Source organism: Tursiops truncatus, chromosome 15 (assembly GCF_011762595.2).
Source record: "Tursiops truncatus isolate mTurTru1 chromosome 15, mTurTru1.mat.Y, whole genome shotgun sequence".
Taxonomy (NCBI): domain Eukaryota; kingdom Metazoa; phylum Chordata; class Mammalia; order Artiodactyla; family Delphinidae; genus Tursiops; species Tursiops truncatus.
In genome coordinates, this window is record NC_047048.1 from 79,457,175 (window position 1) to 79,484,877 (window position 27,703).

Consider the following 27,703-nt stretch of genomic DNA (forward strand, 5'->3'; position numbering starts at 1 on the left):
ACACACAACTGAATTCATTGCCTTAGAACAAAAATAATTTATTCTCGTGGGTAAGACTTAAGTCCACTGGGGCATGGTTACTCTAGGCTGGGCTTGGCTGGGCAGCAGGGGGCAGGCTGCCACCCAGAGTGGACCAGGCTGGGTGACTGACTCTTTTCCACATGTGTCTCATCCTTCTTGGATGAGTGATCTCGCCAGACACATGCCTCTTGTGGCAGTATCAGAGGCCCAAGAGGAAAAGCAGAAACGTGCAAAGCTCAGAACTGCCATGTTGACACTTCCCAAGGGCTACTGGCCAAAGCAAATAGAGCTCAGAGTTAAAATATAAGGATTAAGCAACAGCAAGGGGGCAAGTGCATGGAGCAGAGAAGAACAGGGACCACTCCTTCAATCGAGCACCTTAGCTACCACTTCCTGCCCTTGTGTGTCCACTACAGAAAGTGAATGTGGGAACTCCACGCTCCATGAATTCTAGGCCAAGGCGAGTTAAGTTGCTCCCTCCTCCTCCTTCTATAGGCAGTCTCCCCTCTGCTGTTTAGGGCACTCTTTTTCCGGTCTATCATCATGAAAACTGAAGTTGCTCTCAAATGAAAATAATGATTGACTCCCAACAGAATACAGAAAATACTAAACTATGTGCAGAGGAATAAATGCATTCCTTCTTCTCTCGTTAAGAACTTTTCCTGGGAAGCAGATATTGTGTGTTCACTGAGGTCCAAGCTTCTCTCTCAGTACTTCTGAGCGACACAAATAGTATCTCGTCATCAGCGCCTGCGGAGGAATCTTCTAAATGGTGAACTAGTCAGCTAAGATGTATGGAAAAGTCCATGTGCAACTCATTTTCCATCAATACTAATAAATTCTCCCAATTGCCCCCAGTCTTGGTATATGTGCAGGTTTTGCAGTAGAATTTAAATTAATAGGTGCGACCTTCCAGTGACTTGTCCTGTGTTCTCATAAATTTCTTCTGTTTGCTAACGATGCTCCAGTGAGAGACATTCTGGAAGTTTCTAACATGAAAACCCACAAATTTGGCATGATTTTATATTTCTAGGAGTCTATTAAAAATAAAATAAGACAGAGACGGTAACTTTCCAAGGTGACTTTGTGTTTTGGTGGTGTTTAGAAATTATTCCTAAAATATATTTTGGAGTTAAATCTTTCCCTTTCTTCCAGAAGTAAATTATTTGGTGGTTATTAAACATCAAATAAGGCCCTGACAAATTGTTGATGAATGCTTCCTGCGGACCCAGATGTGTGAACGTCATTGCTGGTGGGGAAATGAGAATGTTTTCTGATGCCTTGTGGAGCCCAAGCTGCAAAACTAATATTTCTGTGTTCATTTCTTTCTGTTTTCTTCTGCTATGTATGATATCGGAGGCACAGCAGCAGGAATTTGACAGGAAGGGAATATTTAAAACACACACTAAGTGGCTTGCTCATCTCTAGTATGTCAGTTCATTTGTGGGAATCTGTCAGCCATTGGCATCAACCGTCCTCTTTGAGTTCTCAGTTTTGTTCGCACTTCCTAAAATAAAGCGAATGTACTCATTACACAGCATATTAAATTCTGCAAATTACACCTGGCTGAACTCTAATATCTAGGGGAGCTTCCCTCCCTGGAATACACACTGCCTGCCTTCAGGGACCCTGTCCATTTTCTTTCTTCTTACAGCCAGTATTTTGCACATTGTAGGTACTCAAAACATATCCGTTGACTAAATAAATGAATGGTGGCTACATATCACCACTTCTGTTCTGAAACTATTTCAGCCTGTTGAGAAAGCTTCTTGGCCATGTGAAGAATTACTGCCTATGGAGAAAATGTTTTCATTCCTTAGTTGGCATTCAAGGCTTTCCACATTCTAGTTGTACCAATCCTGTAGTCGCCGTATACTACTTAGCAGGGAATCAGTGCAGGGTAGCAATTAAAGGTGAGTGTCGGTGTCCTTCTAAGTCCTGGTTCAAACCACAGCTCCATTTCCATTGGCTGTTCTGGTTTGAGAAAGTTATTCAGCCTCTCCCATCCTCAGTTTCTTCATCTATTAGAGAAAATAATAGCAAAAACTTTATCTGGTCCTTGTGAGGATTAAAGGTATTAGTATATGCACAGCCAGTATGTTGAACAGATATAAATGTGGTTGTAATCAAAATTCAATTTTATTTGCTCCTGTTGTCCTTTCCAATTTCCTTTTTTTTTTTTGTTTTTTTTTTTGGTATAATATGGTTTTATACCAACACTGGCAAAAATTTAGGGGCCAAAGTGGAATCAACCTACTAGACCAGGCCAGGTTCAGGTTTGGGAAATAATCATTACTGAAAATTTTGTTTAGAAAGCTAACAGAAACTAGTCGTTAAGAACATGGGCTCCAAAGACAGATCAAGTTGGCTCGAATCATAATTCTGCCACGGATAGGTGGGACATATTACTTAAGGTCACCATGCCTCAGTTTTCTCATCTGTAAAATGAGGTTAATAATAGTGTGCTTTTTATGAAGATAGAATGAGTTAATGTGCAGAGAACTTATAACTGTATGTGCGACACAGTAGACACTTTATCATGTTAGCCATTAATTTCCCCCAACAGAAAAGCATTTCTTTCCCATATGTGTTGTGTTCTTTTATTCTCTCATACCCACACATTCTAAACCAGAAATAATAATAATGATAATAATAGTAAATGAATGTAAACTGCACTTAACATGTCATTCACTATGCTAAGTGCTTTTCATACCGTTTCTCTTTTAACTTTCAGAACAAGTCTATGAGGTAGAAATAATTAGCCCAGAGTCTAATTTTTTACAGCAGACGAAACTATGATTCATTTACGGAAGAGGTAGGAATCTGTACATGGTACCAAAATGCAAGTAATGGAGCTGGGATTTGAAGACTGGTTTCTCTGATTCCAAAGCCTCTCTTTAATCGCTATGCTCCATTGCCTAAATCTTCAATTACAGATAACTGTTTAGAGTAAATTACAGTATAGGCACACAAGGGAACACTGTACAGTTATAAAAAGTAGTGTTATAGAAGTATGATTAGTTAAATGAAAAGAGGGACAAGGTATAATCTTTGAAAAAGAAACAGATTGCAAAATAGAATGCGTATCCTGATAACGTTTTTCTTAAAAAATGCAAATATATGTGTACTCAGAAAAGAATGGAAGCTGTTTATAAAATGGTGAATAATGATCCTCTCTCAGTGAGGGGTTGGATATTATCTTTTAAACAGCTATTTTAAAAATAAACATTTATTCCACAGGAAACCCATTTTTCTTTAAATCATTTATTTTTGTATATGGCTGTGATGAAAATGCGTGTAGCCAAATAGAAGCATGCTTCAAAGAAACAGTTCAGAACTGGGAAAACGTTCATGATACAGCGGATATGCTATGAGCACGCTCTTCACTATGATCCCAGTTTTGTTAATTTTTCAAAATCAATATTATTTTATATCTTACTAAGAGCAAAATATTATGTGTTGGAAATCTCTGGATATGGAATTCTGAGTTATTTTTTTCTCACACTTTTTTTTTATAGCTTTCTAATTTTCTGGAAATAATCGTAGAACAAAAGAGCTAATATTGTGTGTGTGCCTGTGTATGTGTGTGTACTTATTTTGTGCTAGACAGTGTCCTAAATGCTTTCCATGCTTATGTCATTCAAGCCTACCATGGAGTAGATACTACAAATACATTTTATACTTGTGATAATTAAGGCTGAGACTAAGTAAATTGTTCAAGATCATGTAGCTAATATGTGACAGAGCCAGAATTTTAACTCAATCTATAAAAACCAAAAGCCTAGTCCACAAAATGTTTGATTATTTCCTTTCCCCCAATGCACTGTTATCCTGGTTTAAAAAAAAAAAAAAAAGTGGGTCCCTTTGGAGAAGACTGGGAGAAAGATTAACAGAATATAATATTTGACTGAGATAAGGGATGCCCAGATGGCTAGTGAAACATTGTTCCGGTGCCTACTAGGGTGTTTCTGGAAGAGATTATTAGCATTTGAATCAACAGACTGAATAAACAGCATCACCCTCACTGTCGCAGGTGGACATCACTCAATCCATTGAAATCCCAAATAGAATTAAAAAGGTGGAGGAAGGGCAATTTCACTCTTTCTCCTTGAACTGAGACATCCTTCTTCTCCTGCCCTCAGGCATTGGCACTCCTGGTTGATAGGTTTTCAGGCCCAGACTAGGATTTATAGCATCTGCACTGATTCTCAGGCCTTTGGATTTGGACTGAATTATACCATCGGCTTTCCTGGTTCTCTAGCTTACAGGCAGCAGACGGTGGGACTTCTCAGCTTCCATAACTAAATGAACCAATTCCTATAATAAACCTCCTCTTAATATATCCATATATATCCTATTGGTTTTGTTTCTCTGGTGAACCCTGCCTAATACATGGAGGCTAGGAAGTCTAAGATCAAGGGAGCAGCAGATGAGGTATCTGGTGACGGCCCATTTCCTGGCTTGAAGATGGCCACCTCTTCATTATATCCTCACCTGGCACAGAGCAGAGAGCAGAAGCTCAGGAGTCTTTTCTTATAAGAGCAGTGCCCCTGTTCTTCAGGGTTCTGCCCTCATGACCTAATTACTTCCCAACGGCCTCACCACCAAATGCCATCAGATTGGGGGTTAGGATTTCAACATGTGAATTCCGAGAGGACACAAACATCGATTTCATAGCAGGGGGTAAGTGGGGGGAGTTAAGCTGATGTGAGAGGTTGTACATCTGTGTCTGTGCAATTAGTGCACCCCCAAATGCACCTCAGATGGCAAATCTGCTTTGGGGAATAAGTGGACAGGGGCTGAAATATATAAATCTACTTTGAAACATACTAGTTAACAACTATACATACATATCTACTACGGGTAGCCCCATTTCATTAGGACTTGCATTCCTTTTTTTTTTTTGGCCGTGCCATGTGGCATGTGGGATCTTAGTTCCCCGACCAGGGATCGAACCTGCACCCCCCGCAGTGGAAGCTCAGAGTCTTAACCACTGGACCGCCAGGGATGTCCCTTGCATTCTTTAATCTATATATACTTTTGAGTGGGTGTTAACGTTTCAGATGAACTCTGACAAGCATTGTCCACAGCGTTTCTCCAGTTAGTAAGCTGAATAGTTGTCTATCAAGGAAACGTACCCTATTCTCCTTTCAAAAGAGAAGAATTTAACGAGTGGCAGTGTTTTGTTTTTTTTTTTTGGTATGTGAGAAATACTTAAGTTGATCTGCCACACCTTAATTTCAATCCAGATTGTGTGTTATTTTTATATTGTTTCAAAACCACACAGGTGCCATTTCTCAAAATGAGTTGTAACATAATTACTCATCGGTGACTTAAGAAAACTTTTCTTTGTCTTCCTTCCCCTACATAAAGGTTGATATTCATTTTAATAGAGCACAATTTTGAGACTTGATTTTTAAGTTCCTAATTGCATGTGCAAATAAATGGTACACTTCTGGTAAATCAAATAATGAAAACAGGAAATGTTGGTTTACCTCAGACTAAGATAAACATCATTGTGGTTCTCTTATTTCCCTTGAAAGTCTGTGGCCAGCAGTACTTCAGCACCTTAATTAAAGAAAATGCTTGGATTGAGAAACACAATGAATATCTTACAGTCCTAGTTGGCTTAGATTGGAGATAAGAATCCTTCCATCCATGCAGTTCTTTGCAGAGTTCTTTCATGTAATAATGTGGTCCTTCCATTACCTTCAGCATCAGAGAAATGGATTTTTATGTCCATGTTTTGTAGAAATCAAAACGGACATTGTGAGTGATTAAGGTACTAGCTGAAGGTCACATAGCTAATAAATGATGGAGCACAGAGTCAAACATAGGTACGCAGATTGGAAGTCCACAGCTCATTTTGTGTCCCCAACACCCCTCCCACTTTAGATGGGGTAGATGCAGTAATAAACCAGACACATCCATTATAAGAGACAGAAAAACCCAGCCCAGCCTGGCTAAAGCCAAAAAGGGGAATCAACTACCTAAGTAATTTTAGAGGCCACAGGTAAGACTGCTCTAAGACTGGACTTGGTTAGAGGCAGAAATCCTATCATCACAAATACATTTCTCTCCATCTCTCCTCACTTTGTTGGCATTAGTTTCAGGTTGAAAGTGGAGGCGCCTAGCCAGTCCAGAGCAAAACAGATAACACGCTTCCCGAAGTATTAGCATAAGGCCCAGGATTCTCTGAGATTGGATGACTTGGATCGTGTGCCCACCCCTGGACTCATCACATTGGTCAGAGAGGTGAAATCACACTGATTAGCCAGACCTAGGGGTCCATCCAAACCGTGGGGATTGAAAGTGGAAGAGTGGTTCCCCCAAAGTTTCAGGGTGCTGTTACAAAGAGGATGATGAATAGTAGACCCTCAAAACAGCAGATACCCACCATTACAAAGTTAAAAGAGACTGAGACGGTCTTACCTGACCCCTGCTGACATCCCCAGAAAGTCTTTTTTTTTCCTTTTTTTTAATTAAAGCACATTAAACAGCAATTACATTGCAATATGAAAATTTGTAATTGATTGATCAATTAATTAATCTATTTCTGGTTAAATGCCTTTCAGTTATACTGTTTTTACTGTATCCTTCTCCCTGGCAGGCTTCTGGAATAGGAAGCAGGCTGATTCAGGTTCAAACCACAGCTCTGCCAATTTCCTAGACTTGGACAAATTTATCAGCTTCTCTGGGTCACAATCCCTTCTCTTCATTTGTAAAGTGGAGATAAAAAGAATACTCATCCCATGGCGCTGTTGGGAGAATTAGAACTAATGCATAGAAACTGGCATGTATTAGTGCGCAGTAATGTTTGATGTGGTTATTGCTGATGTGTAGTTATTGTTGCCATCAATACCCATAGCTGTCACCTCACACTGGTCAGAGTGGCCGTCATCAAAAAATCCACAAACAATAAATGCTGGAGAGGGTGTGGAGAAAAGGGAACCCTCCTGCACTGTTGGTGGGAATGTGAATTGTTACAGCCACTGTGGAGAACAGTATGGAGGTTCCTTAAAAAACTAAAAATAGAGCTACCATATGACCCAGCAATCCCATTCCTGGGCATATATCCAGACAAAACCATAATTTGAAAGGAGGCATGCACCCCGATGTTCATTGTAGCACTATTCACAATAACCAGGACATGGAAGCAACCTACATGTCCATCTACAGAGGAACGGGTAAAGAAGATGTGGCACATGTATACAATGGGATATTACTCAGCCATAAAAAGGAATGAGATAATGCCATTTGCAGCAACATGGATGGACCTAGAAATTCATACAGAGTGAAGTAAGTCAGAAAGAGAAAGACAAATATCATATAATATCTCATATGTGGAATCTAAAACAATGGTACAGATAAACTTATTTGCAAAGCAGAAATCGAGTCACAGATGTAGAAAACAAACTTATGGTTACCAAGGGGGGGAAGGAGAGAGTGTAGGATGTATTGGGAATTAGGACTGACATACATACACCACTATGTATAAAATAGATAACTAATGAGAACCTACTGTATAGCACAAGGAACCCTACTCAATGCTCTGTGGCGACCTAAATGGGAAGGAAATCTAAAAAACAGTGGATATATGTATAACTGATTCACTTTGCTGTACAGCAGAAACTAACACAACATTGTAAAGCAACTATATTCCAATAAAAATTAATTAAATTAAAAAAATAAATAAAGGTCAGTGGAGGAATAAAAAAATACCCATAGCTGATGGGCACAGTTCCTAAGACTTAATAAGCGATCAATGAATGCTTTATCCCCTCTACCCAGGCCTCTCCTTACCTAGCATCCCACCAAGACCCAAGAAAGAATAGGTTCAAACACTCTCTTTTACACTGCATTCAGGTCAATAATCACAAAAAGAAGCCTTCACAGGTTGGTGTGTGTGAAGTCCACACCCCTGGCTATTTGACCACAGTTCTAATTGCTCCCTATAATGCTTTTAGAAAATAATTACTTTCTTGTAAACAAACTTTGCACTTGGCAAAAAGAGAAATCAATCTTGTATTCTGAATGCCTAAGCTCTCCCCAATATACAGGACAATGCTTAGAATGGAAACAAACATAAACAACAGCAACAGAAAATGCAGAAGACTCGATATGGAGCACAGCAATTCTGCACCTCTGGGAAATTAGAGACACAGCCTCTTTTTAATCTAATCTCTCTTTGACTCTAAAGATCAGCTTCATCTGCTTTGTTCCTATGAAAAATTTCAGTTACAGTCAATTAATTTTCCTGACACCATGTAAATATGACCCTTGTCCCTGCTCTTACTTGCAACTGTAAATTTGGTCATAAATACTTGCGTACAAATGTTAAACAAATACTCTGGGGGGAAGAAGAGGCAAGGGAGGTTGACTCTAGCTGTCTAAGCAAGTTATATTGATGACCAGCTTGGGATCATGTCCTTGACCTTTGAGAATCCCCATTGCCTGCGCTACCAGGCACCTCCAATTAAGCCAGGTTTTGTGCAGCTGTGGTTGAATGTCAAGTGGATAAACAGACTCAAAGCAGGAATTGACGCTGGATGCTCCCATATTAATGTGACAATATCAGATTTATTTTGGCATTGTTCTTAGTACTCTAGATGTACATAGAACTTCATGAAACACTTCAATTGTATCTTGTCATTCACTCTTAAAAACCCATTAAAGTTGTTTATTGTTTCATTTCCTTGGAGATGGAAGTAGTAGTTCAGTGAGGTTGAATTAAGTAGTCCAACCTAAGTTTGCTAGTAAGGAAGGAAGCCAGGCAAAAGCAAGTATGGAGTCAGTTTAGTATAATTAACAGAGTGAATTTGGGAGCTGGGCTCTACCTGTGTAGTCTGGAGAATGTTAGTTAACATTCTAAGCCTCAGTTTCCACCTTCATAAATGATGATACTGAGGCCTGTCAAGGATTAAAAATGAGCTAATACATACAGGTTATCGATGACAGTGCTTAGTTCACAGGAATGGTCATTGTAAAACCACTGCAATACATGAGGCTTCTCGTATTAGTTGTTCTTTTCATCCTCATCCTAGAATTTTTTATGAAATGCATTTTCTTTTTCTGTAGTCAACAACGTATGTGTGTAGTCCCTAGCGTGAGCATTTTCTATAGAGAAATGAAAATAATTCTTTTTATATCTCTAGCAAAAATATAGTCTCTTAAACTAGTTATTAGTTCATGATGATAGACAAGATGATAGACAAAAGTCTGTAGCACTCACATAACTATTACATTTGAGACCAGGTTTTCTGAGATTATTTGTGTAGGTATTTGCCTAATCTGCATTGAAAATTGTTTCCTTCCAAGACAAGCATGTTTGAAATAGCTGAAGAAATACGTGTAGAGTCTCCTAGATTATTGACTTGAAAAAAATGTTTAAATGTCGCATATCTTCCTGAAAGCTTTCTGACAGCATGACAAGTTAAAATTTTCACAAAACAGTTTGGCCTCTAAAATGATCAGTTGCAAAATGCCAAAAGTAATCAGGAGGGATGATTCATGACTTCTACACCTGTTCAGAGGTGGATAGAACCAACAGTGGGTGGCAATTACATCAAAGCAGCCATTTGGACTCTCCTCCTCCTTGGCCAATTAACTCTAAAAAAGATCCTTTGAGTTTGTGAGAAAAATGACTTAGGCCTAACTCGAAAATTTGCAGGTTGGCATACATAGGTATGTATTGCAATGTTCTGATCATTAGGGAAAAGAGAGAGAGAAATACTGTAAATAAGTTGGCTTTAACAAAGCTGGCCATTTTCCAAGAGCCAACTCATTACTTTTAGGGGTTCTCAAAGCATGGCACATGGCTCACCTTTACAAAACTCACTCAAGATACTTAATAAAGACTCAGATTCCAGGGTTTGGCCTCTGATGTACTAAATTGGAATCTTGGCGCGTAGGGCCCTGAATCTTCATTTCCAAAAAGAACTCCAAGTGAGATTGTGCACATTACATTATAGTCACTGGCTTTGAGGCACAAAATAGAGCAGACATTAACCGCAGACTGTGTTGAATAAACTTATGTGCACATATGCAGTTTTTTTTTCTAATTATTCAGTTTTTTAAAAGTCAGTGTTTAGTTGGATTTCAGTACATAATTGCTCAGATTCTTTTCTACATATGTCTCTTCTCCTTGCATGCAGTCCCAGGTTTTGTCCTAACCTAGCTCTCAGTAAGAGAAAATTATAAGGACCATAGCAGGATGTGCAATGTGGAGAGCTGAATCCCTCGTTGCAACGGTCTAATCTGTTGGAAACCAGGGGAGTCAAGGGTTTTTCCTCTCCTGCTGGTAGCAGTTTTCTACTCTTACTTCTCATATATTCATGGTTCTCAGCTCAGTCATTTAGAAAATGGGATTAGAAATAAAATTCCTGAGTCTGCTTGTAGTTACTTAAGCAAGTCACTAGGCAAGCATGGTAAAATCTTTTTACACTTCTCATTTTAGCAAGGTAAGGATTCTTGGGTATCCTGAAAACACAAGCACTCATGAGTGTGTGCACATACAGACACACACACGACTTCGAGATGTCCAATCATAAAATTTTTTTAATGTACATTATATTGCTATAACACTACATATAATTATGCGGTATATAGTATAATTATATCACTATATAATATGTAATTACATGTTATACATTATGATTAATTATACATCCCATATATACCTGGAAAAAAGACAATTTTCCTCCATCTTATATTTTAAAGTCCCTTCATACTTCATCCAGCTATTCCACAGGGGCCCCAAAATGTGAAACTGAAGTAATTCTTCTAATGACATTAAGGGGTAGCATGTTCTTCCTCATTCTTGCTTATTAGAAGCAATAATGTTTGCCCCATCCTAACACAGAACGTAGAGTGCCCTTTGCTCTCCCTTAATTAAAAATGAAATTCATTTTTTCCAAATCACGAAATTAACACAAGAAGAGAAATTAAATTAAATCTGTGCTGTGCAACTAAGTAAAAAAAATTTTTTTCACGTTATTTCTCTAGAGTTAATGAAAGGTTAACTGTGCAACAAGGAACCCTCCTTCTGTCTGTAAAGATGCTCCATGGAATTATGGGGCCGCTCTCCAAAGGCTGGGTTGGGGGAACCCTGGGAGGCTCAGGAGAGGCTACTGCTGCCTGAAGCTTTTCAGCCAAGCCCCCTGAAAGCATCCTACCCTCATCTTATATTCCAAGTCATAACAGGTGCCTAGCATGGGATAGAGAGAACTGAGGTTTGCTGAATGTATTTAATGCATCTATAATGTAACAGACATATGTGTTGTTTCATTTAATCCTAGTAACTGCCCTACCAGAGAGTTATGAGGATCTCCTTGATGATATGAAAATCGAAGGAGGCTAAGCTATTGTTACTTTCCCAAGATCACAAAGCTGGTAAGTGACCGAAGACAGTTCATCCCAGGTTGGCCTGACCAGGGCTTACCCGCCCATTCTATCATGGGGGTTCTAAATCTGAGACACTGCATGCTCCGGCCGTTACCTTCCTCAGTGTCCTCATGTTGGCCCACACTACCTTTTACTCCTCACTTTCTTTTTTTAACATCTTTATTGGGGTATAATTGCTTTACAATGGTGTGTTAGTTTCTGCTTTATAACAAAGTGAATCAGCTATACATATACATATGTTCCCATATCTCTTCCCTCCTGCATCTCCCTCCCTCCCACCCTCCCTATCCCACCCCTCCAGGCGGTCACAAAGCACCGAGCTAATCTCCCTGTGCTATGTGGCTGCTTCCCACTAGCTATCTACCTTATGCTTGGTAGTGTATATATATCCATGCCTCTCTCTTGCTTCGTCACAGCTCACCCCTCCCCCTCCCCATATCCTCAAGTCCATTCTCTAGTAGGTCTGTGTATTTATTCCTGTCTTACCCTTAGGTTCCTCACGACATTTTTTTTCCTTAAATTCCGTATATATGTGTTAGCATACAGCATTTGTCTTTTTCTGACCCACTTCACTCTGTATGACAGACTCTAGGTCTATCCACCTCATTGCAAATAGCTCAATTTCGTTTCCTTTTATGGCTGAGTAATATTCCATTGTATATATGTGCCACATCTTCTTTATCCATTCATCCGATGATGGGCACTCAGGTTGTCTCCATCTCTGGACTATTGTAAATAGAGCTGCAATGAACATTTTGGTACATAACTCTTTTTGAATTATGGTTTTCTCAGGGTATATGCCCAGTAGTGGGACTGCTGGGTCATATGGTAGTTCTATTTGTAGTTTTTTAAGGAACCTCCATACTGTTTTTCATAGTGGTTGTACCCATTCATGTTCCCACCAGCAGTGCAAGAGGGTTCCCTTTTCTCCACACCCTGTCCAGCATTTATTGTTTCTAGATTTTTTTTTGTTGAACTATTTCATTCTATACCTTTCTTTTTTTTTTTTCATTTTAACATCTTTATTGGAGTATAATTGCTTTACAATGGTATGTTAGTTTCAGCTTCACAACAAAATGAATCAGTTATATATATACATATGTTCCCATATCTCTTCCCACTTGCATCTCCCTCCCTCCCATGCTCCCTATCCCACCCCTCCAGGCGGTCACAAAGCACCGAGCTGATCTCCCTGTGCTATGCGGCTGCTTCCCACTAGCTATCTGTTTTACGTTTGGTAGTGTATATATGTCCATGCTACTCTCTCGCTTTGTCACAGCTTACCCTTCCCCCTCCCCATATCCTCAAGTCCATTCTCTAGTAGGTCTGTGTCTTTATTCCTGTCTTACCCCTAGGTTCTTCATGACATTTTTTCCCTTAAATTCCACATATATGTGTTAGCATACGGTATTTGTCTCTCTCTTTATGACTTACTTCACTCTGTATGACAGACTCTAGGTCTATCCACCTCATTACAAATAGCTCAATTTCGTTTCTTTTTATGGCTGAGTAATATTCCATTGTATATATGTGCCACATCTTCTTTAGCCATTCATCCGATGATGGATACTTAGGTTGTTTCCATCTCTGGGCTATTGTAAATAGAGCTGCAATGAACATTTTGGTACATGACTCTTTTTGAATTATGGTTTTCTCAGGGTATATGCCCAGTAGTGGGACTGCTGGGTCATATGGTAGTTCTATTTGTAGTTTTTTAAGAAACCTCCATACTGTTCTCCACAGTGGCTGTATCAATTTACATTCCCACCAACAGTGTAAGAGGGTTCCCTTTTCTCCACACCCTCTCCAGCATTTATTGTTGCCAGATTTTTTGATGATAGCCATTATGACTGGTGTGAGATGATATCTCATTGTAGTTTTGATTTGCATTTCTCTAATGATTAGTGATGTTGAGCATTCTTTCATGTGTTTGTTGGCAGTCTGTATATCTTTTTTGGAGAAATGTCAATTTACGTCTTCTGCCCATTTTTGGATTGGGTTGTTTGTTTTTTTGTTATTAAGCTGCATGAGCTGCTTATAAATTTTGGAGATTAATCCTTTGTCAGTTGCTTCATTTGCAAATATTTTCTCCCATTTGAGGGTTGTCTTTTGGTCTTCTTTATGGTTTCCTTTGCTGCGCAAAAGCTTTTAAGTTTCATTAGGTACCATTTGTTTACATTTCCATTTCTCTAGGAGGTGGGTCAAAAAGGACCTTGCTGTGATTTATGTCATAGAGTATCCTGCCTATGTTTTCCTCTAAGAGTTTGATAGTTTCTGGCCTTACATTTAGGTCTTTAATCCATTTTGAGCTTATTTTTGTGTATGGTGTTAGGGAGTGATCTAATCTCATACTTTTACATGTAGCTGTCCAGTTTTCCCAGCACCACTTATTGAAGAGGCTGTCCTTTCTCCACTGTACATTCCTGCCTCCTTTGTCAAAGATAAGGTGACCATATGTGCGTGGGTTTATCTCTGGGCTTTCTATCCTGTTCCATTGATCTATCTTTCTGTTTTTGTGCCAGTACCATACTGTCTTGATTACTGTAGCTTTGTAGTATAGTCTGAAGTCAGGAAGCCTGATTCCTCCAGCTCCGTTTTTTGTTCTCAAGATTGCTTTGGCTATTCGGGGTCTTTTGTGTTTCCATACAAATTGTGAAATTTTTTGTTCTAGTTCTGTGAAAAATGCCACTGGGAGTTTGATAGGGATTGCATTGTATCTGTAGATTGCTTTGGGTAATAGAGTCATTTTCACAATGTTGATTCTTCCAATCCAAGAACATGGTATATCTCTCCATCTATTTGTATCATCTTTAATTTCTTTCATCAGTGTCTTATAATTTTCTGCATACAGGTCTTTTGTCTCCTTAGGTAGGTTTATTCCAAGATATTTTATTCTTTTTGTTGCAATGGTAAATGGGAGTGTTTTCTTGATTTCACTTTCAGATTTTTCATCCTTAGTGTATAGGAATGCCAGAGATTTCCGTGCATTAATTTTGTATCCTGCTACTTTACCAAATTCATTGATTAGCTCTAGTAGTTTTCTGGTAGCATCTTTAGGATTCTCTATGTATAGTATCATGTCATCTGCAAAGAGTGACAGCTTTACTTCTTCTTTTCCGATTTGGATTCCTTTTATTTCCTTTTCTTCTCTGATTGCTGTGGCTAAAACTTCCAAAACTATGTTGAATAAGAGTGGTGAGAGTGGGCAACCTTGTTTTGTTCCTGATCTTAGTGGAATTGCTTTCAGTTTTTCCCCATTGAGGACGATGTTGGCTGTGGTTTTGTCATATATGGCCTTTATTATGTTGAGGAAAGTTCCCTCTATGCCTACTTTCTGCAGGGTTTTTATCATAAATGGGTGTTGAATTTTGTCGAAAGCTTTCTCTGCATCTATTGAGATGATCATATGGTTTTTCTCCTTCAATTTGTTAATATGGTATATCACATTGATTGATTTGCGTATATTGAAGAATCCTCCCATTCCTGGAATAAACCCCACTTGATCATGGTGTATGATCCATTTAATGTGCTGTTGGATTCTGTTTGCTAATATTTTGTTGAGGATTTTTGCATCTATGTTCATCAGTGCTATTGGTCTGTAGTTTTCTTTCTTTGTGACATCTTTGTCTGGTTTTGATATCAGGGTGATGGTGGCCTCATAGAATGAGTTTGGGAGTGTTCCTCCCTCTGCTATAATTTGGAAGAGTTTGAGAAGGATAGGTGTTAGCTCTTCTCTAAATGTTTGATAGAATTCGCCTGTGAAGCCATCTGGTCCTGGGCTTTTGTTGGAAGATTTTTAATCACAGTTTCCATTTCAGTGCTTGTGATTGGTCTGTTCATATTTTCAATTTCTTTCTGATTCAGTCTTGGCAGGTTGTGCATATCTAAGAATTTGTCCATTTCTTCCAGGTTGTCCATTTTATTGGCATAGAGTTGCTTGTAGTAATCTCTCAAGATCTTTTGTATTTCTGCAGTGTCAGTTGTTACTTCTTCTTTTTCATTTCTAATTCTATTGATTTGAGTCTTCTCCCTTTTTTTCTTGATGAGTCTGGCTAATGGTTTATCAATTTTGTTTATCCTTTCAAAGAACCAGCTTTTAGTTTTATTGATCTTTGCTATCGTTTCCTTCATTTCTTTTGCATTTATTTCTGATCTGATTTTTATGATTTTTTTCCTTCTGCTAACTTTGGGGTTTTTTTGTTCTTCTTTCTCTAATTGCTTTAGGTGCAAGGTTAGGTTGTTTATTTGAGATGTTTCCTGTTTCTTAAGATAGGATTGTATTGCCATAAACTTCCCTCTTAGAACTGCTTTTGCTGCATCCCATAGATTTTGGGTCATCGTGTCTCCATTGTCATCTGTTTCTAGGTATTTTTTAATTTCCTCTTTGATTTCTTCAGTGATCACTTCGTTATTAAGTAGTGTATTGTTTAGCCTCCATGTGTTTGTATTTTTTACAGATCTTTTCCTGTAATTGATATCTAGTCTCATAGCGTTGTGGTCGGAAAAGATACTTGATACAATTTCAATTTTCTTAAATTTACCAAGGCTTGATTTGTGACCCAAGATATGATCTATCCTGGAGAATGTTCCATGAGCACTGGAGAAAAATGTGTATTCTGTTGTTTTTGGATGGAATGTCCTATAAATATCAATTAAGTCCATCTCGTTTAATGTATCATTTAAAGCTTGTGTTTCCTTATTTATTTTCATTTTGGATGATCTGTCCATTGGTGAAAGTGGGGTGTTAAAGTCCCCTACTATGACTGTGTTACTGTCGATTTCCCCTTTTATGGCTGTCAGTATTTGCCTTATGTATTGAGGTGCTCCTATGTTGGGTGCATAAATATTTACAATTGTTATATATTCTTCTTGGATCGATCCCTTGATCATTATGTAGTGTCCTTCTTTGTCTCTTCTAATAGTCTTTGTTTTAAAGTCTATTTTGTCTGATATGAGAATTGCTACTCCAGCTTTCTTTTGGTTTCCATTTGCATGAAATACCTTTTTCCATACCCTTACTTTCAGTCTGTATGTGTCTCTAGGTCTGAAGTGGGTCTCTTGTAGACAGCAAATATATGCGTCTTGTTTTTGTATCCATTCAGCCAATCTGTGTCTTTTGGTGGGAGCATTTAGTCCATTTACATTTAAGGTAATTATCAATATGTGTGTTCCCATTCACATTTTCTTAATTGTTTTGGGTTCGTTATTGTAGGTCTTTTCCTTCTTTTATGTTTCTTGCCTAGAGAATTTCCTTTAGCAGTTGTTGTAGAGCTGGTTTGGTGGTGCTGAACTCTCTCAGCTTTTGCTTGTCTGTAAAGGTTTTAATTTCTCCATCAAATCTGAATGAGATCCTTGCTGGGTAATCTTGGTTGCAGGTTTTTCTTCTTCAACACGTTCAATATGTCATGCCAGTCCTTTCTGGCTTGCAGAGTTTCTGCTGAAAGATCAGCTGTTAACCTTATGGGGATTCCCTTGTGTGTTATTTGTTGTTTTTCCCTTGCTGCTTTTAATATGTTTTCTTTGTATTTAATTTTTGACAGTTTGAATAATATGTGTCTTGGTGTATTTCTCCTTGGATTTATCCTGTATGGGACTCTGTGTGCTTCCTGGACTTGATTAACTATTTCCTTTCCCATATTAGGGAAGTTTTCAACTATAATCTCTTCAAAGATTTTCTCAGTCCCTTTCTTTTTCTCTTCTTCTTCTGGAACCCCTGTAATTCAAATGTTGGTGTGTTTAATGTTGTCCCAGAGGTCTCTGAGACTGTCCTCAGTTCTTTTCATTCTTTTTTCTTTATTCTGCTCTGCAGTAGTTATTTCCACTATTTTATCTTCCAGGTCACTTATCCGTTCTGCCTCAGTTATTCTGCTATTGATCCCATCTAGATTATTTTTCGTTTCATTTATTGTGTTGTTCATCATTGTTTGTTTCATCTTTAGTTCTTCTAGGTCCTTGTTAACTGATTCTTGCATTTTGTCTATGCTATTTCCCAGATTTTGGATCATCTTTACTATCATTATTCTGAATTCTTTTTTAGGTAGACTGCCTATTTCCTCTTCATTTGTTAGGTCTGGTGGGTTTTTATCTTGCTCCTTCATCTGCTGTGTGTTTTTGTCTTTTCATTTTGCTTATCTTACTGTGTTTGGGGTCTCCTTTTTGCAGGCTGAAGGTTCATAGTTCCTGTTGTTTTTTGTGTCTGTCCCCAGTGGCTATGGTTGGTTCAGTGGGTTGTGTAGGCTTCCTGGTGGAGGGTATTAGTGCCTGTGTTCTGGTGGATGAGGCTGGATCTTGTCTTTCTGGTGGGTGGGTCCACATCTGGTGGTGTGTTTTGGGGTGTCTGTAGACTTATTATGATTTTGGGCAGCCTCTCTGCTAATGGGTGGGGTTGTGTTCCTGTCTTGCTAGTTGTTTGGCATAGGATGTCCAGCACTGTAGCTTGCTGGTCATTGAGTGAAGCTGGGTGCTGGTGTTGAGATGGAGATCTCTGGGAGATTTTCGCTGTTTGATATTATGTGCAGCTGGGAGGCCTCTTGTGGACCAGTGTCCTGAAGTTGGCTCTCCCACCTCAGAGGCACAGCACTAACTCCTGGCTGCAGCACCAAGAGCCTTTCATCCACACCGCTCCTTAATTTGGGATGATTTGTTGTCTATTCATGTATTCCACAGATGCAGGGTACATCAAGTTGATTGTGGAGCTTTAATTCGCTGCTTCTGAGGCTGCTGGGAGAGACTTCCCTTTCTCTTCTTTGTTCTCACAGCTCCCAGGGGCTCAGCTTTGGATTTGGCCCCGCCTGTGCGTGTAGGTTGCCGGAGGGCGTCTGTTCTTTGCTCAGACAGGACGGGGTTAAAGGAGCCGCTGATTCGGAGGCTCTGGCTCACTCAGGCCAGGGGTAGGGAGGGTCATGGAGTGCGGGGCGGGCCTGCGGCGGCAGAGGCCGCCATGACGTTGCTAGCCTGAGGCGCGCTGTGCGTTCTCCCAGGGGAGTTGTCCCTGGATCCCAGGACCCTGGCAGTGGCGGGCTGCACTGGCTCCCCGGAAGGGGGTGTGGACAGTGACCTGTGCTCGCACACAGGCTTCTTGGTGGTGGCAGCAGTGGCCTTAGCGTCTCATGTCTGTCTCTGGGGTCCGCACTTTCAGCTGCGACTCGCGCCCGTCTCTGGAGCTCTCTTAAGCAGCGTTCTTAATCCCCTCTCCTCATGCACCAGGAAACAAAGAGGGAAGAAAAAGTCTCTTGCCTCTTGGGCAGGTCCAGACCTTTCCCCGGACTCCCTCCCGGCTAGCCGCGGTGCACTAACGCCCTGCAGGCTGTGTTCACGCCACCAACCTCAGTCCTCTCCCGGCGCTCCATCCGACAGAAGCCGGAGCCTCAGCTCCCAGCCCCGCCCGCCCCGTCGGGGGAGCAGACAAGCCTCTCGACTGGTGAGTGCTGGTCGGCCCTGATCCTCTGCACTGGAATCTCTCCGCTTTGCCCTCCGTACCCCTGTTGCTGTGCTCTCCTCCACATCTCCGAAGCTCCCCCACTCCGCCACCCGCAGTCTCCACCCGCGAAGGGGCTTCCTAGTGTGTGGACACTTTTCCTCCTTCACAGCTCCTTCCCGCTGGTGCAGGACCCGTCCCTATCCTTTTGTCTCTGTTTATTTTTTTTCTTTTGCCCTAACCAGGTACGTGGGGGGTTCCTTGCCTTTTGGGAGGTCTGAGGTCTTCTGCCAGCGTTCCGTAGGTCCTCCGTAGGAGTTGTTCCACACGTAGATGTATTTCTGGTGTATCTGTGGGGAGGAAGGTGATCTCCAAGTCTTACTCTTCCGCCATCTTCTGTTTCTAGATTTTTTGATGATGGCCATTGTGACGGTATGAGATGATATCTCATTGTAGTTTTGATTTGCATTTCTCTAATGATTAATGATGTTGAGCATTCTTTCATGTGTTTGTTGGCAGTCTGTATATCTTCTTTGGAGAAATGTCTGTTTAGGTCTTCTGCCCATTTTTGGATTGGGTTCTTTGTTTTTTTGATATTGAGCTGCATGAGCTGCTTATAAATTTTGGAGATTAATCCTTTGTCAGTTGCTTCATTTGCAAATATTTTCTCCCATTCTGAGGGTTGTCTTTTGGTCCTGTTTGTTTATGGTTTCCTTTGCTGTGCAAAAGCTTTGAAGTTTCATTAGGTCCCATTTGTTTATTTTTGTTTTTCTTTCCATTTCTCTAGGAAGTGGGTCAAAAAGGATCTTGCTGTGATTTATGTCAGAGTGTTCTGCCTATGTTTTCCTCTAAGAGTTTGATAGTTTCTGGCCTTACATTTAGGTCTTTAATCCATTTTGAGCTTATTTTTGTGTATGGTATTAGGGAGTGATCTAATCTCATACTTTCACATGTAGCTGTCCAGTTTTCCCAGCACCACTTATTGAAGAGGCTGTCCTTTCTCCACTGTGCATTCCTGCCACCTTTATCAAAGATAAGGTGACCATATGTGTGTGGGTTTATCTCTGGGCTTTCTATCCTGTTCCATTGATCTATCTTTCTGTTTTTGTGCCAGTACCATTACTCCTCACTTTCTTGTCCAAGAATTGGCAAACTAAGGCCAAATTCAGCCTGCTGACTGTTCTTGCAAATAAAGTTTTATTGGCACACAGCCACTCCATTCATTTACAGTATGTATTTTCTGTGCCTGCTTTTGCTCTGCAACTACAGAGTTGAGTAGTTGAGATAGGGCTGCTGCACAGCCCATAAAGATTAGAACATTTATTATCTGGCTTTTAAAAAAATTTCTCCATTTTATTCCGATATGTACTAAATATGCAATATGCTTTACATAACTCTAAATACATCTAAAACATTTTCTTCTAACAGTATTTTTTTTAACATCTTTATTGGAGTATAATTGCTTTACATTGTTGCATTAGTTGCTCCTGTATAACAAAGTGAATCAGCTATACGTATACATATAAAAACAGTGGTTAGATGCCATGAAGTAGGTAGCAATGCCTTAACTGTATGCACGTTGTCAGGCCCCAGGGCCTCTTCCATCCTTGTCAAGGGGAGTGCTAACCTTCTCTCCTTTCATACAACACTGTTATCTGGCTTTTTACAGAAGTAGTTTGCCAGTCCCTGCTCTTGTCATATTGGCCTCCTCTCTGCCCCAAGATCAGGCCAGTCCTTTTCTCTTGCTTTAATCCTCCCCAAATGCTACTCCTGTTGCCTGGAGTCACTTTCCCTGTATCTTCCTGTGGGGACTCTTGCTCATCTTTCAGGCCTTGCTTCAAATGTCATTTCCCTCAGGGAACTCCGCTGAGCATCCCAGCTAAGCAGTCCTAACTTCATTCCTTGACCTCGTTGTTGTATGTGTTTATGTACTTTTTTGCATCGCCAGGCCTAGAATGGAGCTCCCCATTGGTAAGGATGGATGGTATCTATTCATTCATCTCTCACACCCAAGGTCTAGCAGACTATCTGTCATGGAGCAGATGCTCATATAACAAATGAACATTCTAGAAGAAATTCAGCAGAAGATAAACTGTAGCCAGGAATCTTCTCTCTGACTTACTCCAGGAAAGCTCTTTCCTGTTTAAAATGAGAAATACTCTTTTTAGAACCACCGTTACCTACAGATACAAAACTAGAGTTAAAAATATATTTATAGTTGTAGGAACAGATGTGATTAAGCTGTTGTTCAAAAGGACTAAGCTGAGCAGAAGCAAGAAGAACTACAATCCTGCAACCTGTGGAACAAAAAACACATTCACAGAAAGATAGACAAGATGAAAAGGCACAGGGGCTATGTTCCAGATGAAGGAAGAAGATAAAACCCCAGAAAAACAACTAAATGAAATAGAGACAGGCAATCTTCCAGAAAAAGAATTCAGAATAATGATAGTGAAGATGATCCAGGACCTTAGAAAAAGAATGGAGGCAAAGATCGAGAAGATGAAAGAAATGGTTAACAAAGATCTGGAAGAATTAAAGAACAAACAAACAGAGATGAACAATACAATAACTGAAATGAAAAATACACTGGAAGGAATCAATAGCAGAATAACTGAGGCAGAAGAATGGATAAGTGAGCTGGAAGACAGAATGGTGGAATTCACTGCTGCGGAACAGAATAAAGAAAAAAGAATGAAAAATAATGAAAACAGCCTAAGAGACCTCTAGGACAACATTAAACGCAACAACATTCGCATTATAGGGGTCCAAGAAGGAGAAGAGAGAACGGACCCGAGAAAATACTTGAAGAGATTATAGTCGAAAACTTCCCTAACATGGGAAAGGAAATAGTCACCCAAGTCCAGGAAGCGCAGAGAGTCCCATACATGATAAGCCCAAGGAGAAACACGCTGAGACACATAGTAATCAAACTGGCAAAAATTAAAGACAAAGAAAAATTATTGAAAGCAGCAACGGAAAAAGGACAAATAACATACAAGGGAACTTCCATAAGGTTAACAGCCGATTTCTCAGCAGAAACTCTACAAGCCAGAAGGGAGTGGCAAGACATACTTAAAGTGATGAAAGGGAAGAACCTACAAGCAAGATTACTCTACCCGGCAAGGACCTCATTCAGATTCGATGGAGAAATCAAAAGCTTTACAGACAAGCAAAAGCTAAGAGAATTCAGCACCACCGAACCAGCTCTACAACAAATGCTAAAGGAACTTCTCTAAGTGAGAAACATAAGAGAAGAAAAGGACCTACAAAAACAAACCCATAACAATTAAGAAAATGGTAATAAGAACATACATGTCAATAATTACCTTAGGGCTTCCCTGGTGGCGCAGTGGTTGAGAGTCCACCTGCCAATGCAGGGGACACGGGTTCGTGCTCCGGTCCGGGAAGATCCCACATGCTGTGGAGCGGCTGGTCCCGGGAGCCATGGCCACTGAGCCTGCACGTCCGGAGCCTGTGCTCCGCAATGGGAGAGGCCAAAACAGTGAGAGGCCTGTGTACCGCAAAATGAAAAAATAATAATAATTACCTTAAACGTGAATGGATTAAATGCTCCAACCAAAAGACACAGGCTTGCTGAATGGATGCAAAAACAAGACCCATATATGCTGTCTACAAGAGACCCACTTCAGACCTAGGGACACATACAGACTGAAAGTGAGGGGACAAAAAAGCTATTCCATGCAAATAGAAATCAAAAGAAAGCTGGGGCTTCCCTGGTGGCGCAGTGGTTGAGAGTCCACCTGCTGTTGCAGGGGACATGGGTTCGTGCGCTGGTCCAGGAAGATCCCACATGCCGCAGAGTGGCTGGGCCCGTGAGCCATGGCCGCTGAGCCTGCGCGTCTGGAGCCTGCTCATCCGGAGCCTGTGCTCCGCAACGGGAGAGGCCACAACAGTGAGACGCCCGCGTACTGCAAAAAAAAAAAGAAAGCTGGAGTAGCAATACTCATATCAGATAAAGAATGTTACAAGAGACAAGAAAGGACACTACATAATGATCAAGGGATCAGTCCAAGAGGAAGCTATAACAATTATAAATATTTATGCACCCAACATAGCACCTCAATACATAAGGCAACTGCTAAAAGCAGAAATGGACAGTAACACAGTAACAGTCAGGGACTTTAACACCTCACTTACACCAATGGACAGATCATCCAAACAGAAAATTAGTAAGGAAACATAAGCTTTAAATGACATGATAGACCAGATAGATTTGATTGATATTTATAGGACATTCCATCCAAAAACAGCAGATTACACCTTCTTCTCAAGTGCTCATGGAACATTCTCCAGGATAGATCACATCTTGGGTCACAAATCAAGCCTCAGTAAATTTAAGAAAATTGAAGTCATATCAAGCATCTTTTCTGACCACAATGCTATGAGACTGGAAATCAATTACAGGGAAAAAAAATGTAAAAAACACAAACACATGGAGGCTAAACAATACGTTACTAAATAACCAAGAGATCACTGAAGAAATCAAAGAAGAAATCAAAAAATACCTAGAGACAAATGCCAATGAAAACACAATGATCCAAAACCTATGGGATGCAGCAAAAGCAGTTCTAAGAGAGAAGTTTATAGCAATACAATCCTACCTCAAGAAAAAAGAAAAATCTCAAATAAACAATCCAACGTTACACCTAAAGGAACTAGAGAAAGAAGAACAAACAAAACCCAAAGTTAGCAGAAGCAAAGAAATCATAAAGACCAGAGGAGAAAGAAATGAAATAGAAACAAAGAAAACAATAGCAACAATCAATAAAACTAAAAGGTGGTTCTTTGAGAAGATTAAAAAAATTGATAAGCCATTAGCCAGACTCATCAAGAAAAAGAGGGAGAGGACTCAAATCAATAAAATTAGAAATGAAAAAGGAGAAGTTACAACAGACACCCCAGAAATACAAAGCATCCTAAGAGACTACTACAAGCAACTCTATGCCAATAAAATGGACAACATGGAAGAAATGGACAAATTCTTAGAAAGGTATAACCTTCCAAGACTGAACCAGGAAGAAACAGATAATATGAACAGACCAATCACAAGTAATGAAATTGAAACTGTAATTCAAAATCTTCCAACAAACAAAAGTCCAGGACCAGATGGCTTCACAGGTGAATTCTATCAAATGTTTAGAGAAGAGCTAACACCTATCCTTCTCAAACTCTTCCAAAAAATTGCAGAGGAAGGAACACTCCCAAACTCATTCTATGAGGCCACAATCATCCTGATACCAAAACCAGACAATGATACTACAAAAAAAGAAAATTACAGACCAATATCACTGATGAATATAGATGCAAAAATCCTCAACAAAATACTAGCAAACAGAATCCAACAGCACATTAAAAGGATCATATACCATGATCAAGTGGGATTTATCCCAGGGATGCAAGGATTCTTCAATATATGCAAATCAATCAATGTGATACACCATACTAACAAACTGAAGAAGAAAAACCATATGATCATCTCAATAGATGAAGAAAAAGCTTTTGACAAAATTCAACATCCATTTATAATAAAAAACTCTCCAGAAAGTGGGCATAGAGGGAACCTACTTCAACATAATGAGGCCATATACGACAAACAAACAGCAAACATCATTCTCAATGGTGAAAAACTGAAAGCATTTCCTCTAAGATCAGGAACAAGACAAAGATGTGCACTCTCACCACTATTATTCAACATAGTTTTGGAAGTCCTAGCCATGGCAATCAGGGAAGGAAAATAAATAAAAGGAATAAAAATTGGAAAAGAAGTAAAACTGTCACTGTTTGCAGATGACATGATACTATACCTAGACAATCCTAAAGATGCCACCAGAAAACTACTAGAGCTAATCAATGAATTTGGTAAAGTTGCAAGATACAAAATTAATGCACAGAAATCTCTTGCATTCCCATACACTAATGATGAAAAATCTGAGAGAGAAATTAAGGAAACACTCCCATTTACCATTGCAATGAAAAGAATAAAATACCTAGGAATAAACCTACCTAGGGAGATAAAAGACCTGTATGCAGAAATCTATAAGACACTGATGAAAGAAATTAAAGATGATACCAACAGATGGAGAGATATACCATGTTCTTGGATTGGAAGAATCAATATTGTGTAAATGACTATACTACCCAAAGCAATCTACAGATTCAATGCAATCCCTATCAAATTACCAATGGCATTTTTTACAGAACTAGAACAAAAAATCTTAAAATTTGTATGGAGACACAAAAGACCCCGAATAGCCAAAGCAGTCTTGAGGGAAAAAAACGGAGCTAGAGGAATCAGACTCCCTGACTTCAGACTATACTACAAAGCTACAGTAATCAAGACAATATGGTACTGTCACAAAAACAGAAGTATAGATCAATGGAACAGGATAGAAAGCCCAGAGATCAACCCACGCATATATGATCACCTAATCTTTGATAAAGGATGCAAGAGTATACAATGAAGAAAAGAGAGCCTCTTCAATAAGTGGTGCTGGGAAAACTGGACAGCTATATGTAAAAAATGAAATTAGAACACTCCCTAACACTGTATACAAAAATAAACTCAAAATAGATTAAAGAGGGCTTCCCTGGTGGCGCAGTGGTTGAGAGTCTGCTTGCCGATGCAGCGGACACAGGTTCGTGCCCCGGTCCGGGAAGTCCCACATGCCGCAGAGCGGCTGGGCCCGTGAGCCATGGCTGCTGAGCCTGCGCGTCCGGAGCCTGTGCTCCGCAACGGGAGAGGCCACAACAGTGAGAGGCCCGCGTACCGCAAAAAAAAGAAACTGTCTCTCATACAAAGAACGCTGGCCATCAGGTTTTTCACAAAAGCACTCAAAAAAAAAAACCCATGAAAAACCAAAGCTTAAGGTTGTATTTATTCTAATAAGTTGGTACTGCAGGATTCAGAGTGATTTTCTTTCATGCCTTTTAGCAATAGCAAGCAACAAAAACAATCTTGTCATGGCACATCCTTCATCAAGAGAGCCAGTGAAAAACCCTCTGTATTTATGTGTCCTTATGTTTAAGATTTTAAATATAGGCATCATTGACATAGGAATGTCAGCTGTCCAGCTGTCTTTCATACACAAGGAACCTCACAGTTTAAAGATTCTATGCAGACTACTCATTCGTTTAAAAAGAAAGAAAGAAAAGAAAGTCAGATTGGTTAAATTGGCAACATCGAACTGGTATCTCGACATCAGAACACAAAGTCAAAGGCAAAGGTGCCAGGCCATCCCAGGCACTTCCACCTTCTCAGCTTGTATAGGATGGAGCATGTTTCCTTTCATAATTATTCACAGCTTAGGCATGTAGCTTAAGTGCCTACGACTTGCTTGGAAGCCAGGAGGAAACGGTTGGGCTGGGAGGGCTGTAAGATCAAGCCGTTTATGATTGTTCTTGGGAATTAGCTGATAAATAATGTACGTAGCATCCCACTGATTCAAGGAGCACCGGTTTGATCTTAGAAATTCTCTTACTGAATTTTTGTAAACAGATCTGAAATGATTTCTGAGAGACTGCATGCTTTTCCGTGCATTTTATTTAATACATAGGCACACGTAGGTAGTCTGATAAAGGCATGTGTGTTTGTGTTATTTCTTTTTCTTTTCAATTGGACACTATTTTTACCTCAAAGTAGTTTTAACCACAGACAGATGAAAAGTGTGCTCTTGGGTTGCTCTTGTGGTTTGATCTGAAATAAAAATAATGAATTGCCTTGTCCTATGTAAATCTGATTTTTTTTAACATAGTGAAATATACTCATATTCAAAAATACGGCATTATGATTCTAACAGTTACATTATACACCTGAAATCTCTGGTGATATTGATGGAAAGGAAAAGTACTAAAGAAAAAAGGTTTGAGAAAACTGGGTATGAAATTCTGAAATGATGCATAATCTCATAGACAAGAGCTCGGTACACCAGGCTGTGAACAGGGAATAGTTACTTCCGATTAACATGTCGACAAGATGTCATTCATATGTTCTCTGGGCTGCAACCGACAGGCCATTTACTGGGGTTACATCTGAATTGTTCAAATGAGGAATCAGAGTCAACTAAGGCATTTTAACGCATTTCATGTACGCAATATTTTCCAGAAAGCACACTCACGCACCCTGCAGTGGATCTCCAGATGAAGGGCACACCCCGCAGAGCAGCACATGCCTCCACGCAACAGCACTTAGTCTCTGCCAAAGGAAGATGGCACAGATGAACGAACTGGATCTAAAACTTTACTAATGAGATACTTTACATTCTGGTTTTCAGACTAAATGTTCTAAGGTTGATGTATTTTATACTCAAGGTACCTTTTAATTCAGACTCACCACATTTTAAGTGCTGAATGTCCACGTGGGGCTAGTACCTAGCATATCAGACAACACAGGTCGAAAAAACTCTAGGTCATCGTTCCTGAAAGAAAAGCTTCATCTGTTAAAAAATAATAATGTAATAAGAGTAGCAGTAATAATAACAACGGCTAACACCGGTATGGTGCTTATTATGTGTCCTGTTCTAAGCACTTCACAGGTATGAATTCATTTACTCTTCACAAGTATGCTATGAGGATAGCAACATGCCTAACAGATGAAGAACATAAGACAAAAAGGAAGGTTCGTACTTGTCCAAGGCCACAACGAGACCAGAATCTCAGAACATACTAAAGAATCCAGGATGGAAGAGAGATGGAAAGGAAATGGACTAATTGCCTCATTTTCCTACAAAAGGAGTCAGTGAATATTATTTTCTTCTGAGGTTGTTGATACATGTAGGATTCAAATATGCTAATTCAAGAAATAAAAGTAGCATTAAGATACTTCCAAAATGCTGGAGGGGA

At 39.8% G+C, this 27,703-nt stretch overlaps 2 long non-coding RNA genes and 1 other non-coding gene across 4 annotated transcripts in view; 1 reads left to right on the forward strand and 2 right to left on the reverse strand.

Annotated features, from left to right (window-relative positions):
* LOC109551311 (uncharacterized) overlaps positions 1 to 27,703 on the forward strand; it is a 130,161-nt gene that overhangs the window by 66,581 nt on the left and 35,877 nt on the right. Inside the window, exon 3 of the long non-coding RNA XR_002178030.3 lies at positions 11,319 to 11,412. This is a non-coding gene — a long non-coding RNA (uncharacterized lncRNA). The remainder of the gene's footprint in view (positions 1 to 11,318; positions 11,413 to 27,703) is intronic.
* LOC141276563 (uncharacterized) lies at positions 27 to 27,420 on the reverse strand. 2 transcript variants are annotated; one of them, XR_012326409.1, is made up of 5 exons: positions 27,195 to 27,420; positions 26,984 to 27,056; positions 22,171 to 22,773; positions 5,517 to 5,589; positions 27 to 2,042 (listed from the first exon to the last, which is right to left on the reverse strand). It is a non-coding gene; the product is annotated as an uncharacterized lncRNA (long non-coding RNA). The 2 variants fall into 2 exon arrangements; XR_012326408.1 differs by lacking the exons at positions 27 to 2,042; positions 22,171 to 22,773 and having other exon boundaries at positions 5,573 to 5,589.
* LOC117308380 (U6atac minor spliceosomal RNA) lies at positions 20,365 to 20,490 on the reverse strand. Its single transcript, XR_004522362.1, has one exon. It is a non-coding gene; the product is annotated as a U6atac minor spliceosomal RNA (small nuclear RNA).